This window comes from Myodes glareolus, chromosome 19 (genome assembly GCF_982192425.1).
Source record: "Myodes glareolus chromosome 19, mMyoGla1.1, whole genome shotgun sequence".
In the NCBI taxonomy this organism is placed as follows: Eukaryota; Metazoa; Chordata; class Mammalia; order Rodentia; family Cricetidae; genus Myodes; species Myodes glareolus.
Window position 1 is genome coordinate 57,286,695 of NC_142044.1, and position 16,896 is coordinate 57,303,590.

Sequence of the window (16,896 nt, forward strand, 5' to 3'; positions counted from 1 at the left end):
TATATTGAACAGCTGTTGCAATGATCTATTTCTAACACTGAAGCTTGACTTCTCGCTTGATCCTCCTGCTTTATTCTCCAAATTTGCTAGAAAAGTGAACGTTTACTTTGGGTTATTGTAATACCAGGAGAGACCACGAAAAGGCGGGTTTATTTCAGACACGTATGCTGAGCTGTAAGGGCACCGATGCTCCGAGTTCTTTTGGAAGCTTCCCGAGCTTGCTCGCTCCGAGCCACGCCTATCCATTTGTCTCAGCTGATTTGCCCAGGTCACGAACCTTCAATATAGGCTTGATGTCTGTCATCCAGCCGACACTGCACATCTTCTACATTTGGGGGCTCGGATATCGATAAACGAAATCTCCGTTCTGTTTGTGTTGAGCGCGCATCATAGTGAGAAAAGGCAGACAGCTAGATCAGCTAGATAAGCCATCAGTGGTGAGTTAGAGGACAGAAAACGCTGTGGCAACCAAACAAGCAGGAAGTGGGGCATGGAAGCAGGGAATGGCAGAATTCTCTCTCTGCTAAGATGGCATTTGAGTAAGGACCTGAAGAAGATGAAGCAGCCACCTGGGTGTCTTTCTGGGAGGACACATGGGATGAAGGGCCTGGGGCAAGCCCAGTAACCACAGGCTGGGTGGGTCTGGAGCTCTTGGTAGGCAGCAGAGGTCACAGGCCAGTGCAGGACCAGCCCAGGGATAGCGGAAGTTGGGCCAGTGGGACTGTAAGCCTGGAGGAATTCGTTTGCAAAATCTTTTTTTTTTTTTTTCAGGAAGTGAAAGGAGATCACTAATAAATAACCTTGCCTATTAACTTTTTCGCTTGTTAATCGAAATGTAATGTATTCAGAAGTGCATTTGAGAGACAGCATGGTGTCCTGTGTCTGAGAGGGATGCAATCAATGCTTGTCATCTAGGATTCCTTCCTTCCTAGGAGCTCCACAGCCTGGCCTTCTTTATGGTGGGGCCGATGATGCTGTCCTCCTTTCTTTGGGAAATAAAGCTTTTGGCTTCATTTTTTTTTTAAAGACTCAATTTTATTTATATTATGAAGCCCAGGTTGGCCTTGCCCTTGCCCTTCTTCTGTCTCCATTTCCAAGCCTAGGAGGCTGCGTGGGTTAAATGTTGCTCGGGAGTGTCCCTTCTTTGTGCCTGGCCTGTGGACACAGGGCTGCTTTGTGTTGGGACTGGGAGCAGGGGAGGTATTGAAGGAGATGCTGGAGGCAGCAGATGGGGACAGTCACAATTGTCCTTCAAAACTGTGACTCTCGGATTCCCACACAGAGAAAGAAAAGTCTTTCTCGTCATGACCAGATGTTCTGGCCACATGAGGAGGAGGCTGTAGATAGTGCCAGGGCCCTTCCCAGGCTTCTTCCCATGACTGCCACAGCCACCTGACTGTGAGCGGAGGCCCCCCAAATGACCCTACATTTTATTTCCAGGTTGTTCTCATGCTTGACGACCATAACATTGCTGAATCCTGACCCCGACACTGAATTTTGTAAACACAGGGCTTAGCAAGCCAAGGCTAAGAGGCCAGAACACCTACTTAGTGTCTGGACTGTAGCTGACAGCCCAAACAGAAAGCTGTCGGCAGTGGGTGGGGAAGATGTCTAAATTTAATAATTCAGCAGGTCTAGACATATGCTAGACTTAGATTTGCAGGAGGGCTCAATAGAAGATGGTTTTGCATTCATAAAAGGAGTGTTTTTTGAGGACTGTGTCTGTGGCATGGCAGCTCTGGGCACTAGGCACATAGCAGTGATATATTCTGGTAAGGGGCAGCTCTGGGCACCGGGGAAACAGCAGTGATATAGTCTGGTAAGGGGCAGCTCTGGGCACCGGGGACACAGCAGTGATATAGTCTGGAAGGAGGCAGCTCTGGGCACCGGGGTCACAGCAGTGATATGGTCTGGTAGGGTATAATTTAGTCACTCACGCAATTCCTTAGGTATGTTTGCCTCACCATTTCTGACACATGGTAGGGTTGTCACTCCTGGTCTGTGGTGTGCTCTGGCTTGTCAGGTGAGAGCAGCTCACCTGTGGCTGTGGCATTTCCAAGCCAGAGCAGCCTTTCTGGAGCGTCCATACTGCGTCTGTCTTCCTGGTAAGCAGCAGTATTCAAGACCGGTGCTCGGCTCTGTGCCTGCATGGCAGGGGGTGCAGGTGTGGGACAAAGCCTCTGACGGGGCCTCAGTGGAGGTGTGGTATGAACAAAGAATGCAACCGTCATTCCTGAAAACCACTAAGATTCTTATTATGGGTGTGGTGTGGTGGTGGTGGTGTGTGTGTGTGTGTATGTGTGCGCGCGCGTGTGTGCTGTCTGTGAGTATGCTCAGGCTCTCAGAAGTCAGAGAGCTGTCAGATTCCTTGGAGCTGGGGATATGGGGGCTATCAGCTACCTGTTGTGGATGCTGGGAGCTGTACACAAGTTCTCTGCAGGTACAATATGTGCTCTTAGACTGCTGAGCCATTTGCCCAGCCCAGAATGCCACTGAGCTTTAGAGTCAGTTCGGTATCAAGGCATATATGAATTGATGTGATGTAACAGAAGCAGCACTTAGAGGCAATTTGATATTTTCAATACAGCTGGAAAGAACAGAGATTTCTTTTTAATCTTTGTTCCATTTCCACCTTAAGGGATCCCTACACCTGAATAGAGTTAAAAAAACAAACAAACGAAGTCAAATGCAAGTTTGAGAATCAGAGAGCACATACGAATAGAAACAGGGCCTGGAAAGCTCAGGTAGTGGAGGGCTTTCCCAGATGCACAAACCCCTGGGTCCCATCTCCAGAACTGCCTAAATCCAGGCACTGGAGTGGTGAGGGCCTTTAGTTCAAGGCTGGTCTGGGATGAATGAGACCTCAAAACCCCAAGCCAAAACAAAATAAAAACAAGCTGAGAAATGAACAGATCCAAACACTAATTTATTGAAAAGATTACTATGAATAGGAAATGATACAAAGTCTGATCATGGAGGATAGAAAATACAAATTATCCATATCAAGAACTGAAGAGAAATACCAGTGAAAATCTAAACAGGCAGAAACTTTTGGAAATACTCACTAATGCTATTGTGTTAAAAATCTTCAAAGAGACATACGCGCGTGCATGCTTGTGTGTGTGTGTGTGTGTGTGTGTGTGTGTGTGTGTGTAGAGGGAGAGAGAGAGAGAGAGAGAGAGAGAGACAGAAAGAGACAGAGACACAGAGAGGCAGAGAGTCTGTGTATGGCTGTGTACTTCATGCATTTGGAGGTTTGACGTCCACACTTAGTGTCCTTCTTCCAGCGCTTGCCACCTCTGATTTTTGAGGCAGAGTCCCTCACTGAGCCCAAAGCTCATCGGTTTTGCTAAGGCGCTGGCCAGTGAGCTTCAGGAATCCACTTATTCCTGCTACCTCCACCCTGGTGCTCATAACTGCCGTAGTCTTTTTTCTTGGGTTCTGGGGATCTGAACTCAGGTCATTGTCCTTGCTTGCAGGTACATTACCAACTGAACCATTTTTTTTCAGCCCGCACATTTCTTAATAGGCATAATTAAGCAAAACTGATGAAAGAAGAACTGATCAGTAGAGCTATACATTTACAAAGTCACTTGAATTCATTGTAAAACAAAGCACAACAAAAACTCCCAAAACTTTAAATCTCCCCAGGAAATTTTCCCTTGATAAGTGGGTCCATCTTGGGTTCTAAAGACTGTAACTTCCATCCACCTCTAAAGAAAGAAGCCAGCAAGACTTTAAACTCATTTAGCACTATTTAACACGACCGCCAGACACAGTTCTTGGTGCTTTATGAGTCATGCTTGTCAAAAACTTGTCCTGGAAGGTCACAGTGAGAGGAAGGAGAGCAACAAGAGTACTTGACTCTATGATATGCGCAAGACAGTATACTGGCAACTGTTTGTCCCTGTTGCTGACAGACATTAGTTGGCAAATGAGAATATTCTTTATGATGTAAACTGAGTGCAGGTTCTCACTTGGGGCTTCCCTCTCATTGTCTGCAGATTAGAGAGCACCTGTCAACCTGGCATTCCAGACAATACTCCAAATGTTTCTCTCCCTTCCGTGACATTGACTCATTTTCTGTCACTTGGTTTCTACTTTATCTCCACATTTCAAATCTTAATATAAGATTTGCCCTTCCGATTTGTCTAATTTTTGTCTTTTTATACACTTTTGTCATCTTGCATATTCCAGGGGCTTAATATCTTTTTTTTTAAACAAACTTTCTGCTTAGATTTATTCTTTGGCAATTTCAAGCATGCATGTGCATAATACATCCTGGTCACTCTCAGCCCCTTGCCTGTCCCCCATGTTTTTGAAAACAGTCCATGGTTAGGTGAGTATGGAAGGTGACAAGGACTGCCTTGTTTCTGCAGCGCCATTCTCACTGGTGTCAGGGTTTCCAGCTGGAAATCAACACAGTCTTTGGCTATCTGGCCCTCTGCATGAAGGTGACTAGTACAGACATATAACTTATGACGGTGCAGTTGTGCAACATTTGAGGAAGGGATTGACTTGTTATTGATCTGGGATGATGATTTTTGATTACTGTTTCATACAGGGCTGGTTGAAAGATTTCCAGCATGTGTTGAGGCATCCTTATTTTCTCTGTTCACGAGTTTTGGGCCCTCGTGAGTCTTTAGCAATCCTTTCAGGTATTGTTCAGATGGGGGAGAAATATGTACATGAGATAAGCCTCTTGTAAGTGCTATCTTAATTCCTTCATTGCTTGGTCAGCATATGAGGTAATTAAGGAATCTTCTAATTGTGTGCCTTAAATGGTAATGACGGCAAACTCATTCTTCTATGGAGTTGTGACTCATCCCGAGGCCTCTGTTTTCGGAACCACCTGCCTCCCGTCTCAACCTTGGAAGTTCATCATTTTCCATCTTTGGCTCAGATCCTGTAGTGATCAAGGGCTGGCTGGAAAACAGACTGGCACAGAGCATCGTTATGAGCGCCGATGCCATTCTAAAAATAAATGAAGTAAGTGTCTGTGCTTCTAACCATAGAAAAGCTATGACTAAGGCCTTGTAAGCATCTGGCAGGTGTGGGGCACAGTGACACAGCAGGTATTGGGAAGCAGGGAAAAAAACTTTCCTGCCTGCATTTTTCTTTTAGGCATCCAGTATCTTGCCCTGCATGGGAAGACATTGAGTGGCTTGTTGACACTACCCCACTTAAAAAGTTAAGCTAGAAAAGCTAAGAAAATAGATTGTACCCCGCCCCTCGTTCTAGCCTCAGGTACTATATCTTACCTTTTTTTTTTTTTAAATATACCATGTAGCTAGTATTTGAATTCTCAATACCTCAAATAATATTATGAGATTTCTGTAAAGGCAATGATAATTACCCCCTTTTTTTTTCATGGCAAAGAGAGAAAGATAATAAAAGATGGTGGAAATGAGTGTTTAATGGCAAACGGAAATGCCGTGAAATAAAGATTGCAAGCCAGAGTTTAAAGGGTAGGCAATAGTCAGAGAGGAGGTTAGCAGGGACCTGCATCAGAGTTGCCACAGGAGACAGCACTTTGGAAAGGGATGCTCAGTCGGGATGAGGGCTGGGGAAGACGAGGGGCGGCAGACAGAGGGGTTGAATGTTCTAAAAGGGTGATTAGAATAACAGTTTCCACCTAGAACTGCATCTCTCTTGAGTTCTCAGAGTGCTGCCCCAGAGTTTAAATATCAAGAGAATCTCACTTTTCTAGGCTTAGTAGCTTAGCAAGGGATGTGCTGTCGTATTTATCACATCCCTATGCACACACAGGAATTATTTAGAAAGTTAATTATTTGTTTGAGAGTCTAATCAGAAAGCTTTAGCATATGAGCTTATTTACATTTTCCAAATATATCTGAAATTCTGTTATCTCTAATGTATGATGGTGAAGAATCAAGTACTCCTAGCCCTCAGATTCATGACTCTAATAAAGCTCCCATTTAATAATTAATTTTGATACTGAAATTAATTAAAAGTCATCCAGCTATTCTTCTTCTGGCCGTGGAAATTAGCCAAAAGCTGCAGTTTACACTGAGGCAAGAAACCGTTTCTGTTCATTTTGTGACATTAAAAAAGCATGGTTAAGAGCACTCGCTGCTCTTCAGGGTCCAACACTGCGTCAGGTGACTCCCAGGCTTCTGTAACTCCAATTCCAGAGGTCTGTTGCCCTCCCCTGACCTCGGCGCACATCTGCACACAGGTGGCATTAGTACGGATACAGAGATAAATATATAATATGGCACATATAATGCATGCAATATAATACACAAATATATCTATATATACAAAATATATACATATAGATATATGTATATATACAAAGATAAATACACAATAAAAATAAGGCTTAAAGAAAAACCATGTTGTAGCTCGCTTGGTAAAGTGCTTGCCTAGGATGCAGGAGGCCCTGAGTTTGATCCCCACACTTGCATAAAACCAGACATAACGGCACACACAGGTCTAACTCAGCTCTGGGAAAGTCGAGGCAGGAGAATCATAAGTTCAGGGTCATCCTTGTCTACATAGGCCGGCTTGGGCTACAGGGAATCTTACCTCAAAATGAAAACAGTGCAGTCACGTTCATTCACTTCTGTTTAAATATTTTAAACGTCTCTTCTTTCTGTACCGTTCCCACCAGTTTTCATTGTCTCGTTCTTTGCAGTTAGGGTCTTTTTTTCTCCGGCTTCCTGGTTTCATCCTGAGGCTTAGATATTGCCTATTAGCAAATGGATGGAGCTAGAAAACATCATATGGAGTGAGGTAACCCAGACCCAGAAAGACACTTATCATATGTTCTCATTCATAAGTGGTTTTTAAACATAAAGCAAAGAAAACCAGCCTACGAATCATAATCCCAGAGAATGTAGACAACAATGAGGACCCTAAGAGAGACTTACATAGATCTAATCGACATGGGAAATAGAAAAAGACAAGATCTCCTGAGTAAATTGGGATCATGGGGATCATGGGAGAGGGTTGAAGGGGAGGGGAGAGACAGGGAGGGAGAACAGAAAAAAATGTAGAGCTCAATAAAAATCAATAAAAACTTTTAAAAATTAAAAAAGATAATTGTCTATTACTTTCCAAACTTTAGCTATTTAAGTTTTGTGGCTTTTTGTTCCCTTCACCCACATTCAAGCTATAAAGCATACATTTGCTTTTTCTTTCTCTCTTGATCATGCTTTGATCATTGGTCACACTAGCGAGTGCGTTGTGATTGTTTGTATACCTACTCTTAGTCTGTCTGTCCTAGTTCTGATCTGACCTGGGCGATCACACTCCCTCTCACTGGCCTTGCTCAGTCTTGTTTTCGACTTTTCTTCGCTCGGTGGTTCTCTGCTGTTCTCGGTAGTTTCTCTTGTTTCTCTTACTAGGTAAATGGTGGGTGTTTCATCCTCCTTTGTCTGTTTGTATCAGATGGACTTTCTGTTTACCTTTTTTTTCTCTCTCTCTCTGTGTGTGTGTGTGCTCTCATGCACCTCACACACATGCCCTGGCACCAGTGTGTAGTTCAGAGGACAACTTGCAGCTCTGGGCATTGATATCTGGTCACCGGGCTTGGCAGTCAGAGCCTGGCTTTACTCATCATCTCTCTGGCCCTGACGATGAACTCTTCTACATTGTAAGAGGGGATGAAGCTTTTTAGAAACATGGCTGTGCCCACTGTAGTGGGTATTTGTAGAAGAGTCTCAGCGCTCCTGAAGGCTGCGGGTTCCCTAGTAAGTCCCCAGACACCTGCTTGTCCCGGGTTTCCCCTTAGTTTGTTGCATAAGAACACACAACATGTCACATCTTTTCTCCAGTGTAAATTACTTCATACCACATTGTCAAGGAAAGGACTAGAAGAATTTTTTTTGATGACCCAAAGAACTGGGGAGAAGAAAAGGTCAAATCTGGAGCTTCATGGACCTGCCAACAGCTAAGGAACAAAAGTAATGAAGACTTACATAAACTTTGGTGTGTCCTTCTGAGGGAAAGAAACATGCTTCTAACTCCAGAGCGGGAGGCCAAGCGACAGAGATTGCCAGTGCCAAGTCCAGAGCGGTTAGGAAAGGTTGTTCATTCCATGGATGCCTTAGATAAAGTTGTCCAGGAGAGGGAGGATGCTCTGTGGCTTCTTCAGACCTGCCAGGAGAAAGCAAGACCTCATGCCTGGAGAAGGGACATCTTCGGACGAATTATCTGGCACAAATTCAAGCAGTGGCCTACACCTTGGTACCTAAATAGAAGATACAACAGGAAACGGTTCTTCACGATGCCCTATGTGGAGCGCTTTGTCAGACTGAGAACTGAGAAACAGGCCCGCATTAGAGCAAGAAAGGAAAGTTTACAGAAAAAGAAAGAAAGAATTCTCCAGGCAAAGTTCCCACACCTCTCTCAAGACCAGAAGTCAAGTACTGTCCAAGATGAGACCTAGAAGTCAAGCTCTGTCTGAGATGAGACCTAGAAGTCAAACTCTGTCTGAGATGAAACCCAGAAGTCAAATTTCATTTTTGAAGCAGCCTGTGTCCTGATGTGAACCTGTCTTTAGCAGTTTATAAAGAAATATTTTTTATCAGATGATATCAATTGTTCTTGTGGATAACATGGCATGTTAATTAACAACAAAAAAGAGGGGATGAAGCGAAAGAGAACATTCTGCTTTTTTTTTTTAGAACATTAAATAGGAAGATATTCTGGATTTTACTTCATCTTTTCTCAGAGGTACCATGTCAAAAGGTCTAATGAAACAGTGTTAAATCCTGTGGACAGCCGAACATAGTTTACTTCTCCAGTCTATGCTACCTCACCTTTCTGTGTTTAGTCTGTACAGGCTCTTGGGGAGTTAGAATTGCATTTTGGTTTTCTTTTTTATGTGATTTGATCCTCAGCTTCAGTCCCTTGTGAGTTCAGGACCCAGTAGTTCACATCAGCTGAGTGAACTAAAGCTACGATCCGATGATGTACTGGCTCCTTCGCCGGGCAGAATCTGCACTCAGATTTCTCACTTGGGGAGGGCAATGCTGGTATCAGATCGGACCCAGTGGGAAGGAGCTAGGCCAGGTGAGCAAATCCCCTCTAGGGATGTCGGTGAGGAGAACACTTTCCCACTAATAAAAATAGCCTTTGGTATTTGATATGGAGTTGCTGAGGCAATACGAGAGCCCCATAGGGGCCAACTAGTTAAGGAGAACCATTTTGAATCTTCTTTGTATAAAGCAAGGCAGCTTCAATAATTTTGTGCAGCAAGTAATAGAAACAATTGGCCCTGGAGTATTACTATTATTATTATTATTTTATAAATAATCTGCTTTTAAGAAATGAAATGTATACAATAGTTTGTCGCCTTGAGATCTGCTTAAACTTTGTGTGTGTGTGTTTGTGTGTGTGTGATGGAGTTAGACGGTTGAAGCCAGCATGTATAGGCAAGCTGGAGTCTGCAGAGATGCCGCTGCTGCCTGTCCTAACCCTCATTGCTTAGGCCCCTGGCCACATTTGCCTGCTTCCTTTTAAGATACTGGAAGTTGGTACCTGAGTTTAGCCCAACCGCTTCGGCTTGATGTGTACGTTTCTCATTTCCATTAGAGTCACTCAGGACCATTTGCAATGGAATTTCTTTCTCAAATGTGTTTTTCAATTTTTTTTTCCTTTTTATTTCCTACCTTTACTGGAACATTGGTTGGACTGATCTGCCTGCTGAAAGGTCAAACACTCCAATTTGGGGGCAGAGCTTAGAACACGAACTTGCTCAACAATGTCCCTTAGGGTCATCAGTTCCCAGCGTCGCCTTTGCTGCAGTCTGCTGTGGTGTCAACCCTTCAGTCACTCAGTCATCCTTAGTCACTTTGTCAGAGTGGCCCCTGTGCCTGCCTGGTTAGCGTGATCTCCGAGTCACCCAGTGCAGGCCCCGTTCCTAAGGAGCAAACACAAGGAGTTCTGTTGATGACAGAAGTCCTCAGTGTGTGCAGGTTAAACAGGGAGAGGTGCCCCCCACCATCTTCCTCACTTTGGCTCTGACGTGGAGAGTTTGGACTCCTGATCATTCTATTGTACTCACTTGTTGTATCTTAAGGAGCCTGGGCTCCTTCCTGTAGATTTTATCATTGTATAATTTATGCATCAGCTCAGTTTACTCTAACCCAGATTTATCTAACCCAGAGAAATGCTAATTAGTTTCTGCAGCATTGGCAGTGGCCTACCCCAACCTTTCAGGATTATCGCGAATAGCTGAGAGCCGCTGGCACCCAGAGCCACGCTGCTGCAGAGGCTCTGCTGGGCCTCGCGGACGCTCACTTCACTGCCGCTGGAACTACAGGTTCCATTTGGCTAGAACACTGTCACGGTTGTTCCGTGGGCCTTAGGAAAGAAAGCTGTTTGCCTCAGGTCACAGGATGTACCATGTGTAAGAGTAAAGTTGAAGCCCCGTTCAAATCACCAGCGTGTGTCTGTAGCATTCTCTGCCCTTCCTCATTTCGTCACGTTTTAGGACGAAAGCCATTTTCTCATCTATAAAATGAAGTACTAGGGGCTGTCTTCAGGTCTCCAAACTGAAGATCAGATACTTAGGCTTGAGTTCAGGCTCCCATAAATTATAAATTTGCAAGCGTCACCTTATTTTAAAATTGTTTATGTGTGTGGACGTGTGTGTGGTGTGTGCACGCATGCACGTGCCACAGTCTGTATGTAGAGTTCAGCGGATAATTTGTGGGAATCCGTTCTCTTCTACTATGTAGGTTCCAGGGATTGAACTCACATTTTCTAGTTTGGCAGCAAACACCTTTCCCTACTGGTCTATTCTTTTGGTCCCAATCAGTACATCTTTTTAAAAATTAATTTTCGTAACTTCTTGAATAACATTTTATTACTTGATTGCTATGGTATAAACCTCTGTCATAGGATTAGAGAACTCGAATAACTTTTATTTGTAAGTAACTTGAAATTTTATGTTTTGTTTTGCATACCCAGAAAGGAAACCAGCCTGCCTCCTATCTGGAATCTAGTTTCAAAGCTATTTTGTGGGATGTGGGGTTTGCAGATATTTAGGGGTTAAGGAGTTGTCAGTGTTACTCCTCTGGGTGCAGTCTGCACGCTCCATCTGACACGAAGACTTTGCTCAGCATCGCTTAGTATGGTGCCCCGAGTCTGGGTGCAGGATCCCTGAAGATTTGTCCGCAGACTCAGACACAGTGTCTTCCAGCGGGAGCTCTGTGGCGGTGCTGCACTTTGGCAAAGCAACGGCATTTCCCTGCTCTCACCAACGTGGCTTGTGAAAGAAGCAAGGCTTTCTTCTGAACTTGCTCTTGCACCAGAAAAATCAAGTCAGTACTTCCAGGACCTTATATCTGAATAAGATAGGCAGAGGCAGAGGCAGAGGCAGAGGCAGAGGCAGAGGCAGAGGCAGAGGCAGAGGCAGAGGCAGAGGCAGAGGCAGAGGCAGAGGCAGAGGCCGAGGCCGAGGCCGAGGCAGAGGCCGAGGCCGAGGCAGAGGCAGAGGCAGATCTCTGAGTTTAAGGCCAGCTTGGTCTACAGCATGAGTTCTAGGACAGCCAGGGCTATACAGAAAAGCCCTGTCTCAAAAACAAAAAGATAGCTACCCTTCTCAGTTTTAATAATTCTTTTGTATCAACGAGCAACCTCTTTTGTTGTGTATTTGTATACCTTTTGTGTCTATGATTCAGAAAAATCTAGCTGAGTAAGCGGTTCAGTGGAGAAGTGTAAAATCCTTAATGTGAGGAAAAGCTTGCTAAACCCGCTCTTTAATGCTTGTTTATTTTATGATACACATGACATTTACTATTTGCCTTCTATCCGAGAGCTTGCAGGTTTTGGTCTGTTACACTTTCCCATTAAGAATTTTATGCTAGACAATGTCAATAAGATAGCTGTAATTAAACAGGGCCAGGATTTATCTTATAGGCTGTTATTCAATTAAAAGATTATAGAGGTGAAGAGGGGTTGTTTTCATCTGCTTTGCGTACAGGAAACATCACGCGCTTGCCCTGCCTTACAGGCGGGGAAAGTCTGTTTACATTTCTGCAGGCATGTTTTATGTGATCTAAGAAATACAGGCTGGATGTCTGCTTAGCAGTCAGGTGTTAGCTTTGGTGTTGAGTGACATGGGTTCGACGCTGCAGGTGTGCACTGTTGGGGGAAGTGTCTGTCAGGCATGGCGCCTGCTGCTGAGCAACTGGGACGTGCAGGTGTGAAGCGGAAGGCAGAATCACACTAAGGAATCAGAAAAGCTTTGCTGTTGATTTTACACCGATTGCATGCAGAAATGTTAATATTTTAGACATGTTGGATTAAATAAAATATCAGTTTCAGTTAAAAATTTAATCTATGGTTATTATTTTTTTCATTTTCTAATTTAATTTGGTTATTATGAAATTTAAATTACATGTTTGCATAGTCCCATCAACTAATAATCGTATGCCTGATTTTTACTGAAGAGGCTTTCGATTTCTGGAAACATTAATTGTTAATGTATGACATTAAAATTTCCTTTAGAGCTACTTCAAAGGTTTGTTCCTCTCTAAGAGGTTTCATAATAAAAAGTCAGTTTTAAGCTCAGGGTGTATGTGAAGGAGGCACTCTTCCTAGCGATGAGCGCCGTCTTGTGGACTGTGCTGGTATAGCAGCTTGTTTTCTTTCTCTGCTGTTAAGACCTGGACTGCACAGTAGATGTTTATGGGTGGGGTGGGGAGGACAGAGAAGGAAACCCCAAGAGCACGGCAGAGCCGGCCTCTTCTTTGCAGTATTGTTCCCTTTAACTGTCTCATTCTGACTCTGGGACTCCTCTTGTGGAGATTGTAAAATGCCAGATTTTCTTTGATTATTTGTTTGTTTGTTTCTTTCAAAATAAGAGTTCCATACTTTTTTTCCTATGAGAAACTCAAGGATTTGAAAATTATTAATACGTACAAGTAAGTTTCCTTAGAATGAGAGTAAGAGTTACATGAAGAGGCCCCGTTATATTTTGTTGAGGACTAATTTTTAGAGCTATATATTTGTGGTATACGAATGTGATTCTAGCTGGGGATGCTGAGACAGGAGGATTTCTGCGAGCAGCCTGGACTGCTTAGTGGGACCCTACTTCAACACAAACACCAGAAATCGGAAGGAGCAGAGTCTTTTGAGAGGCATGTTTTCTAAACGGAGCGACGACCGAAGGGTTACGGGTTCCTTGTTTCTAACCGGCCTCTAGATACACGTACGGACACAGAAAGATTAAATTTTCAATTCATACTTCTTCACCACCCCATCTCGTATCCGGAGCCTGTCAGAATACCTAGGCTTACTGAGATCTTGATGACAACAATGAAATTCTCAGGATTTGGGTTCTTTCAGCTCAAATCAGTAAAACCATTACGTTATGATACTGAGCCAACCTGCTAGCCGTTCCCCGAAGCTTTTAGCGCAAGCTTTCGGCACCTTCCCACGTGGAGGCAAACACAGCTGTAGGCGCCCATACAGGTGAATGGGTTGCATGTCTTTCAGTGTGAACAACCTGGCCTCTCATCCCATGCTACCTTCTCTGAGCCTCCCCATACTGTGAGGAAGCATTCTTATTGTGAAAATAGAACACGAATATCAGTGTTTGTTAAAAGCCTGGAGAAATGAAGGCGCTAGCCAGCCGGCACTGCCCTCGGGGAGGACGCAGTTCCCACGGCAGGCCATTAGCGTTTCCCCAAGAGGGAAAGAGCAGAAAGAACCCTTTCATTCTTAGGAAAACATTGTCTACTGCTTAATAATTAAAGTATACTCCGGTGTGACAAACAGCATTGTGTTTATATCACATCCACTGCCCTTATGGCTTATTAGATAATGAATTCCCTGACAACGTGAAAAAAGATCATTCTTTCTCCGATCCATCATTTGTATTTACAGTACTTGTTTTCGCTAACGATTGTTCAGTTCTTGTTAGCGTTTTCAGAAGTCTGTTTTTCCATAGTTGCCAGTAGGGGCTTTCATGATGAGTGTCTTGATCCAATACCCTGGTTAAAGGGTGACAGCTGTCGTTGGCTTGAGTAGGGAAGTATCCACACACGGGATGTTCCAGACTGTCTGTACCATGTCCCATAGTGTCCTTCCATTCCTGCTGCTTTTGTTTTCCCATTTTGGAAGCAAAGCGGTGAACTGGAAAACTCCCCACGGATTAGCAGCAAGCACAGCCCTCTGAGAGGATGAAGCACATGGTCTCTTTTGACACAAACAGTCAGCCTTGTGTGTGTGACCTCACAGAGGCAGGTTCTGCGAGCAGAGAGATCAAGGTACCTGTTCCTGTGTAGACTTGTCAACACAAGAGCTTCAAGGACAGCAGGCTTTGGGTCTCCTCCTCACTGGTCTCTTGAGCCCATAGAGATTTGAAGCCCTCGTCTACCTCAGTGAGGGGTTAAGTGGCGGCTCCTGACGTCATTTTCCAACCCAAGGAAGCAACTTGGCTTCTTGGGCTGTTGATCTTCAATAGTTCAGAGGTTTGCTAGGAGGGAATGCTATTTGGCATCTCGCAAGGAGCTAGTCCCCGGAGAGCAATGGTTACTGCGAATTAGTGATGCGGAAGCCCCCCACCCCTGCCTCTGCTGCTTCCTGCCGTGTGTCCAAGACTGATTAAACAAATCGTTGCAGGTTGTTGAAATAACATCATGAAAAATTAAATGGCTGGAGGACAGCTTAGGGGCAATTATAGGGCTCTGCAAAAATGAAGCTTAGCAGGTTCTTTGAAAAGGTTCAGCTACGCGTTTGGCGTGCCTTGTGGTATGCCTTTCAGTCTTGCAGACATGGGATCTCAGAGCAGGGCCGCTCCTGCGGTGACAGAAACCCCAACTGGAATCAGCTCGCTGCTGAGGCCCTAAGGCAGAGTGTTCTACTCACCTGGTTAGGATCAGACTGATGACTAGGTAGCTCCAAACCCCAGGAAAAGCTGGGGCTACTCATGGCCATGGTGGGGGGACAGGGTGTGAAGCCAAGGACAGCCCAGGGACTGCTGGAGCTGAGGTCTCCTCACGGGCAGACATTCCTTTAGGCTGTCCCTTGAAGACCGAGGTCTCCAACTCAGCGCCACCCTGCTTGTCTCCCTGTCAAGCAAAGGGTAGTGTCTGTTGGGGTGTGTCTACGAGAAAGTGATGTAAGAGCCCACAGGTGGAAAGAGAAGTACACATATTGGTTCTGCCTCTTACCGGATGTGGTGCCTTCAGATATCTTCTTTCTCTAAACGTTGTCAGTTTTACACCTACAAAAGAGACCCCAAACCTGCACTATGGTTCCACACTACACTCGCCATACTGTAACTGCCCAGGAACTAGTAAGTCCCTATTCGGTATTTGATGTCATACATCAAGTGCCTTCTACCATATAATTGTTTGATAATTTGTTCTGAGACATGGTCTCATGTGGTCCAAGCTGGCCTGGAACTGGTTGTGTGCCTGAGGATGATTTCTGCTTTCCGATCCTCTTGCCTCCATCTCTAGAGTGCTGGGATTCTGGTGTGTGCCACCCTACCTGGCTTACACAGTGGTGGGGCTTGAACTCGAGACTTTTTGTGTGTTAGGAAAGTACTCTCCCAACGGAGCTCTATCTCCAGGACGTATTTCACTATGTTTTGTTGTTATAGTGCTGAGGTTCCAAAGCTAGGGCTTCATGTATGCCAAGCAGTATCCCTGAGCCACACCCTCTGCTCTAACTGCCCAGGGCTCATGGTTAAGGCTTTATACTACTGGAGTGAATGAATGCATGGCTGTGATGAAGGAGGCAGTGTGAAATTCATGGCCTATTGATACAAACCCCATTGATAGCACTGAAGCCCTGGCTGTGTGCACATTACCTTAGTTAATCACTATAAAAGTATAATGGAGTGTGTACTGTTTAGTAATGAAGAAACTGAAGAGCAAAGACATGAAGCTGCTCATGATCATGTAATGTATGGGGGGACTGAAAGAGGTTTGTTTGACATCAGAGTGTATGTGAAAAAGGATGCTTAAAAGAAATCCCGCACTAGCTCAGACTTGAGAATAATAGAGGGTTATTTATTTAGTGGTAGACTCACAAATCAGAATCCTCTGCTGGAATGGAGAACAACAACCGAATCCCGCAGGCGGAAAAGAAGCTTACATTGCCATAAATAGTATAAGAGGCTACGCCCACATGGGTGGGTAACTTAAAGGCTACTGGCGGTAGGAATTCCTACAGCTTGTATGCTTTTCCTCTTTCTCACACTGCATTTGTCTTTTCAGAAAGAGCTTTATTTTCACATGTGTACATGTGTGTGGTGTGCATGTAGTCTCTGTTTGTGTCCTCATATGTGTGTAGGCCCAAGACTGACACTGGGAGTTTGTGGTGGTTTGAAAGAAAATGGCCCCCAAAGGGAGTGGCACTATTAGGAAGGAAGTGTGTCACTATAAGGGTGGGCTTTGAGGCTTCCTATGCTCAAGCTACTCCCAGTGTCACAGACCACTTCCTGTTGCCTGCAAGATGTAAGACTCTCAGCTACTTCTCCAGCACCATGTCTGTCTGCATGCCACCATGTCCCACCATGGTGATAATGGACTGAACCTCTAAACTGTAAGTGAGCCACCCCAATGAAATGCTTTCCTTTATAAGAGTCTCTGTGATCATGGTGTCTCTTCACAGCAATAGAAATAGATTGGTGGTCTTCATCCTTTGCTCTTTAATTCACTGAGGCTGGGTCAGTTAATTGAGCCCTCAAGTGAAGTCAGAGCTTGCCCATGGTTCAGCTAGCCAGCTTGTTCTATGGATCCGTATGCCTCCTATCTTTGCCTTCTGAGGGGGGATTAAGGGCACTTACTACACTTGCTTTTATGTGGTTCTTGGGTATCCGAACTCACAATCTCATACTTGCATGGCAAGTCCTTTCCCTGCTGAGTCATCTCTCCAGCCCTCAAGGAGAGAATGGTGAGAGAA

General features: G+C 44.6%; 1 protein-coding gene and 1 pseudogene across 1 annotated transcript in view; both read left to right on the plus strand.

Moving 5' to 3' along the window:
* Tmem117 (transmembrane protein 117) overlaps positions 1-16,896 on the plus strand; it is a 420,695-nt gene that overhangs the window by 17,446 nt on the left and 386,353 nt on the right. The gene's annotated exons all lie outside the window — the stretch shown is intronic.
* Positions 7,707-8,416, plus strand: LOC125407303 (large ribosomal subunit protein uL29m pseudogene; annotated as a pseudogene).